Genomic DNA, 7500 nt, shown 5'->3' on the forward strand with positions numbered 1-7500 from the left:
ACTATAAAGATCTGCAAATTGAAATCACAATAACATGGAAGCTTAGTACTAAGGCCGCTGAAATAAAGTTATAATGAAAAGAAACCATAAATAATAATAATAATAATAATAATAATAATAATAATAATAATAATAATAATAATAATAATAATGATAATAAAATACGATAGACGATAATTGATAATAATGCAATAGCTAGAAGTATTTTCATTAGGAAAACTTTTACGTATAAATGTTTGATTTTTATTGAAGATGGTTCCAATTTTGCAGATTATTCTTTACCATTGTGATTTTAGCAAAATTTTTGATTAGTAAAACAAGTAAAAAAGTTCTTACATTTTTCATTTCGGTATTTCTTATATGAATGTGCATTTTTACATAATTGCAGATATTCGAACACACATATACACTAGTATGGTAAATTTTAGAATTTAGAAATGATCGAAATTTATGAAAATTTACTAGCTTAAAAATTTATTGAACATTTACAAAGAATTTTCTTTGAATTCATCTAAAGAAATATACTTGCAGTCGTAACTGATGGAACAAGTTTTATGATTAAATGTAACAAGAATATTAACTGCAAGCATCATTTATGCTACGAACATGGAGTTCATTTATCCGTTTGTGATGTTCTTTACAAGAAATCTATGATGAAGTAAGTTTAACTAATCACCAATGCAACCATAGCGACGAGTTGGAAGATAAATTTGTGGCTGATTCAGATGTAGACACTGCGTTTATGAATGCGGCTAATATCTATGTCGATCAGCAACAAATTTAATATTGTGAAATAATTCTTATTACAGAAGACCCTTCCACTGAAAAGAAGCCATGCATTGGCAATGTCATAATTGTCAGTTTATTTGGTAGATTTCCAACAAAAAATTGAATGCTTCGGAATTATGTTATAGAGGAGAATGGTCATAAATTGCACATAGTCAATTGTATTAACACATGATGGAATGATTTATTTGTAACGTTAGAACGAATCTTGTTCCTTAAAAGCTAAATTGCAAAAGTTATGATGGATGTAAGGCAACCTATCGACTTTCCAGACATTGAATTAAATGGTATTCATGCTGCTGTGCCAGTACTGAAACCAATTAAAACTGAAGTTGAAAAACTAAAGCGGAAGGATGCAACACTGATCTCTGCAGAAGGCGTAGTTGCTTTTATTTTAGAAGAAATGAATTGACAAATAAGTCCAATGTTCCTCTTGCTGGTAGAATGGATCAAGAAACGAACTGAAAAACACAGGAATAAACATCTGAGAGGATCGAAGAACGACTTAAGAAACTCTCTTTTAAATTTGGAAGAACTTTACTCCTTTCAAATTTTCCTCTATACACTTCACATCAAAATAGTGCAAAACAAAACTGTATAAAAATGTTCGTCCATCATTTTGTCAGAAGTTTCTCTTATTTCCCATTCCGAATCTGAACACCCTGGTAATTGAAGCACTCACTCCTTCAAAAAGAAATGTTCCAACTACCGAGATTATATGTTATCACAATTACGAGGGGCGTTCAATAAGTAATGCCCCTGACCCACTTGCAGTTGTTTGATCTAGCTGAAATTTTGCATGTGCACTTATTTATACCTCTATAGATTAAGTGGTGAATTACAGCTCTGAACTAATTGTGGTTTCTGATTTACAGGTGTTTGAACTGAGTCAAGTGTGAAATGGAGCCTGTTGAGTGTCGAGCAGTGATCTGGTTTTTGTATTTGAAAGGACGCACACCACGGGAGACTTTTGATGATATGAAAGTAACTTATGGTGATGATGCCCCAACATATGACCTTGTAAAACGCTGGCATTGTGAATTCAAACATAGTCGGAACTCTGTGGAAACAGCTCCCAGATCTGGTCGCCCCCTTCTGCCGTTGATGAGACGTCTGTCCGTCAAGTTGAGGCTGCCATTTTGGAAGGTCAACGCATAACTATTCGCCAAATAGCCCATAAGGTCAAGATTAGTACCGGGTCTGTGGAAACTATCATTCATGACCATTTGCATATGCAAAAGGTGTCTGCCAGATGGATTTCCAGGTTGCTCACACCTTTCCAGAAGCAAGAACGCGTTGAGTGCTCGAGGATGAATTTGGAGATGTGCCAAGAAGATGAGTCAAAACTTTTCAAAAGACTGATCACACAGGATAAAACCTGGGTCCATCACTATGATCCATAGACCAAAGCCCAGTCAATGCAGCGAAAGCACCGTGACTCACCTCCTCCAAAGAAGGCAAGGGTGCAGCCCTCCGCTGACAAGGTTATGCTCACAGTCTTCTGGGACCAGGACGGAGTAGTGATGACAGATTTCCTGGCAAAGGGTACCACAATTACAGGAGCCTATTATGCTTCCCTTTTGAGGAAATTAAGAGAAGCTATCAAAATCAAGAGGCGGGGCAAGATCAGCAAAGGCATCCTCCTCCTGCAGGACAACGCTCCGGTCCACAACTCGCGTGTCGCCAGATCAGCAGCACATGCGTGCAGCTATGAACTCCTCCCCTTGCACCCTCTGATTTTCACCTCTTCCCAGCCATGAAGTTGATTTTTGAAAGGAAAGCGTTTCCCAGATGATGCAGCCTTGATTTCTGAAGTCACGTCGTGGTTGGAGGACCAAGCTGGGGTCTTCTACAAAAACGGTCTCCAGAGCTGTATCAAACGATGGGAGAAATGCATAACTCTGGGTAGTTCCTATGTAGGAAAATAACTGTGCCAAGTGTCGTTGCTCTACTGCTATGGGAAGTGGGTCAGGGGCATTACTTATTGAACGCCCCTCGTAAGAAAGCTGTTGAAAACAAACAGAATATTCATTCGTCTTATGATCCAAAAAACATTGTTAGAGATGAAAACGTTTGAAATTACAGAAGATAAATTATTAACTTCCAGAAAGTATTCTTTTCTCTCAGTACCATTTCTCTAACTTCCATTGAAACGATAATAGCCTGTTCTGCTCTACAGCTTTTTGTTACAATATGTCGGTCAAGTTTGAATGACATCACCCACAATGTCAGCCTCTTGAGAGAATACTAACAATCTGATTGAGTTAATCTTAATATACACGAACATTTTAATATTTTTCGTAAAATACTAGTTTTCTACACAAGTGTACGTTTTATATTAGAGTATTTTCGTGTTCATTATTCTTCTTTTTAGTATACAAATCAGTAGCTCATTAAATAAGAAAGAAAAAATATGAGAGATAAAAATTGCAATCTATTCCGGGAAATTCCCGGTAATCCTGGATCTTTTATTTTAAACTCCTGATTTCTGCTAATGTCAATTTTCGGGAAATTCAGAAACTCTAGTCAACTCAGGCTTTAAGTAGCACTTTTTCTGTAATTATACTATTGTTTCGAATGTAATACCACATACATACACACACACAGACACACACACATACACGTATATGTGTATGTATATCAGTTGGTCATGCAATAAGTATTTATTGCATGAAATGAATTAATTTCGGAATTAATTCATGAAGAGAAATCATAGTTTCATAACGTAGCTTTAGAGAATGTTTTATATACGGAAAATATAAAAAAGAGACTCGCAAATATATATTTACTTACCTCATTTACAAATTGATTGAGTTCTTCGATCTTTCAGGGCAAATATATATTTATTACATTTCCTTTTAATTATTTGTGCGAGAATCTTTTTTAACTGACATGAGACAAAGCTGAAAGTCTTTTCTTTCCTATTGAAGTTCATTTAATTCTCTTCAATGCAGAAAAGTACCACTCTACTCAAGCAGAATTGTAGACAGAATTGTTAAAAGCAAATTCCAAAGATCGATGAGTTCTGGTAGAGTATCAAGAAGGTCATTGATATAAATCTAAATGATTATATTACATATACTTTTGCTTCTTAAAATTTTCCATTATTTATATAACATGTACTTCATTGCACGCTTCAAGATTCTCGTAAATACTTTCAAAAAGGCAGACTAGGAAATTACAATTTTCTTTTGTATTATTAATGAAATGAAGCTAGTAATTTCATCTTTTTTAACAATGTTATTTAACTCATTGGCTATTTTGGGTGATTGTATAAGAAACGTACCCAATCCATTTGTAGAAAAAATATCTTGCATTCTTTTATAGCAGAGCATGCTTGTGAAATAACTAAATTACAGACTATTGTCCTGCCTCTGTTGTGGCACCATCATAGGTCTGTGTAATTAAGAAGGCGGCGAGCTGGCAGAAACGTTAGCACGCCGGGCGAAATGCGTAGCCGTATTTCGTCTGCCGTTACGTTCTGAGTTCAAATTCCGCCGAGGTCGACTTTACCTTTCATCCTTCCGGGGTCGATAAATTGAGTACCAGTTACTCACTGGGTCGATATAATCGACTTAAACCGTTTGTCCGTTCTTATTTGTCCTCTCTGTGTTTAGCTCCTTGTGGGTAGTTAAGAAATAGGTTTGTGTAATTAATTTATTTTCACTCTTCCATGTGTGAACGTATTTAAAAACATGTTCAGATGAGGCATTTTCTGAACGGTTAAAAATAGATAAATCATTCTTTAGCAACGCATCTTCTGCAAAACAGCGCAAAGAGTTTGCTTAAATTCATTTTCTATTTACTTCAATATTACTTTCTTTAATTGTATCACTCAGGTCATTTTGAATTCCATTTGAACGACATGAGAAAATAAACTGTGCCTTTTTTTTGCCGATTTTTCATCACACTGATTAAATATAAAAGTTTCTTACTCTCCCGTAATTATCAGCTGGTTCAGACTTGATATGACCACGATATGATAATTCATGATGATCTAAAAAAATAGCTGCAACAATAAATCATCGCAGAATAGCACTGTTTCGCTTAACTTCATTATGCTGTTGTATGCTCAGTCTTTTTATGCGCATCTAAATGTAAGTCTATGCGAACATTTCTTAATGTTTTAAGATCGATCCGGATTTTATGTCTTTGAGAATGTTTATATTTTAGCATGATCTGATGTAGATTATTTAAATCATCGTAACCTTTATCATTCCAAATAATTATTTTTCCTAAACTATATAACAAGTTTACCAGCAAAATAACTTATTTAGCTAAGCATTTTTTTCCTTTCATATATAATAGTTTGAAACTGTTTAACACATATTTTATTGGAGCCTTGCAAATTAGATAATTTTGGCATTGGTCTGTCATAATTTATAATTAATTGCTTCTCTTTAAAGTTTTTTTTCTGGAGAAACTAGTTTTCAAAAGTTCTACAACACACAGTTTATTCATTTGGGTTAATATTTCGAAAGTTCAAAAGATATTCAAGAAACAAATAAAAGTGGCAACGTTTTGATGCAACTGCATGTGTGTAAGTGTATGCGAATCGTGTGAGAGAGTGAATGTATGTGAGTTGTGTGTGTGTCCTTTCTATGAAATATAAGGAGTTACTCTAAAAGCTAACTTGATTAAAGGAAAGATAATATTAGTAAATCAAGGTTTAATTAACAATAGTAACAAAAGAAAAATAACAGTATGTTTCTCTTTCAAACGTTACAAGGCGCAGGAGTGGCTGTGTGGTAAGTAGCTTGTTTACCAACCACATGGATCCGGGTTCAGTCCCACTGCGTGGCACCTTGGGCAAGTGTCTGCTACTATAGCCTCGGGCCGACCAAAGCCTTGTGAGTGGATTTGGTAGACGGAAACTGAAAGAAGCCTGTCGTATATATGTATATATATATATAAGTGTGTGTGTATATGTTTGTGTGTCTGTGTTTGTCCCCCTAGCATTGCTTGACAACCGATTCTGGTGTGTTTACGTCCCCGTTAATTAGCGGTTCGGCAAAAAGAGACCGATAGAATAAGTACTGGGCTTACAAAAGAATAAGTCCCGGGATCGAGTTACTCGATTAAAGGCGGTGCTCCAGCATGGCCGCAGTCAAATGACTGAAACAAGTAAAAGAGTAAAGAGTAAAGAGTATATCAAACATATGATATCAAACGTTAAATAAATATGTGCTTCCCGAGTGAACTTTCTTTTACAGTCGGCAATGCGTGTGTGCTTCTGGTCACTGAATCTCACAGAGTATTTTGGTTAGATGGGTTAAGTTATCACTATTTTAGCGATTTTTCACGTGTTTCACACGGGATCGATCTACCAACGCCTTTTGTCATTCAGCCATCGTTTTTAGGCCAATCGACTATTTAGCGGCATCAGATACAAATAAATAGCAGAGAGATATTGACGCATGCAGAGAGAGCGGCAGAGAGGTGAAGCTACATGTATTTTAGGAACTGCATACCTTTCAACGATATGTAATGATATGCAATGACATCACAGTGAAAGGGATTTTTTATGGTTACACTAATGCAAATATATTGGTTGCATTGTTGTTCAATAGCATGGATAAGTTTTTTCTTTATTTCATTTCTCACTCGAATTATTTTCAACGATTGTACATGCAAATAAATCCATGACCATGCAATCTACGGTCATACAAAACAAGACTTGCATACTCAGAATGATACCACTGATATACTGTCCTCCTGCCTTTGGTGTGACAACATAAATACGACCAAGTGTTTCTTATTCGAGAACGTTCAAATGGCCTTCAACTTTTTTCCTTGCTTTCTTCTTTGCCATTCTTTGCTACTACTGTTCCAAATGAAATACATGGGTACTTCAGCATAAAGCAATGTTGTTGCAAAGTCATCATTGATGCACGATGAGAGGAATTTTCTCATATGTCACTAATTTACAGCCACGTATATCCTGATAATTTCTTAGCAATATTCTTTGTTCATCTGGTAGATGAACCTGCAGTTTCACTATTGTAGGTGCTCTTTCATGAACTGAAAATCCTAAAATAGATGCAACTGCTTCGGATTGTCCATTATACCTACCTATTAGACATTGAAAAATTTCCTATCATATCATTTCCTTTCAGTGTGTACTGGATGACGTATTTAATTGACCTCACTGAGGCAACGATTTCAACGTTGCAGTGACATTTGAATGTTCTTAAAAGAATCTCATTATAAGGTACAACACATTCGTTGTTTGTTTTTACAATCTTATGAGATTCAACTCCACCCATTGCAACTGATCATCGTCTATAAAGAGGTATCTCCCTCTCTCTCTCTCTCCCTCTCTCTGTTTTTCTTTTTTTTTCATTAAGATGATAAAGATTAATATTTTATTTTGAAAAAAAATAGTAATTTTCCCCTTTAAGAAAAAAAAAAAAATCAAGTAGACGTGATTCAAAATTGTCTCATAAAAATATAGGGAGAATTTCTATCTTTCAAGCCTACAGCACTCGCAAAAAAAAATTAAGAAAAAGGACGGAGGGCGGTAGCTGACAGGATTCTTTGAAGTATCGACATTTTCAACTTGATTTTTTTTCTTAAAAAGAGAAATGACTATTTTATTTGTAATCTTTATCTTCTTAATCAAATGGTAGGAAAACAGACAAACTGAGTTTTAGTGTGTGAGTGTGTGTGGTGTGTGTACGTGTGTGTGAGAGAGAGAGAGTAGTTAAAGAGAAG

Source organism: Octopus sinensis, linkage group LG4 (assembly GCF_006345805.1).
Source record: "Octopus sinensis linkage group LG4, ASM634580v1, whole genome shotgun sequence".
Taxonomy (NCBI): Eukaryota; Metazoa; Mollusca; class Cephalopoda; order Octopoda; family Octopodidae; genus Octopus; species Octopus sinensis.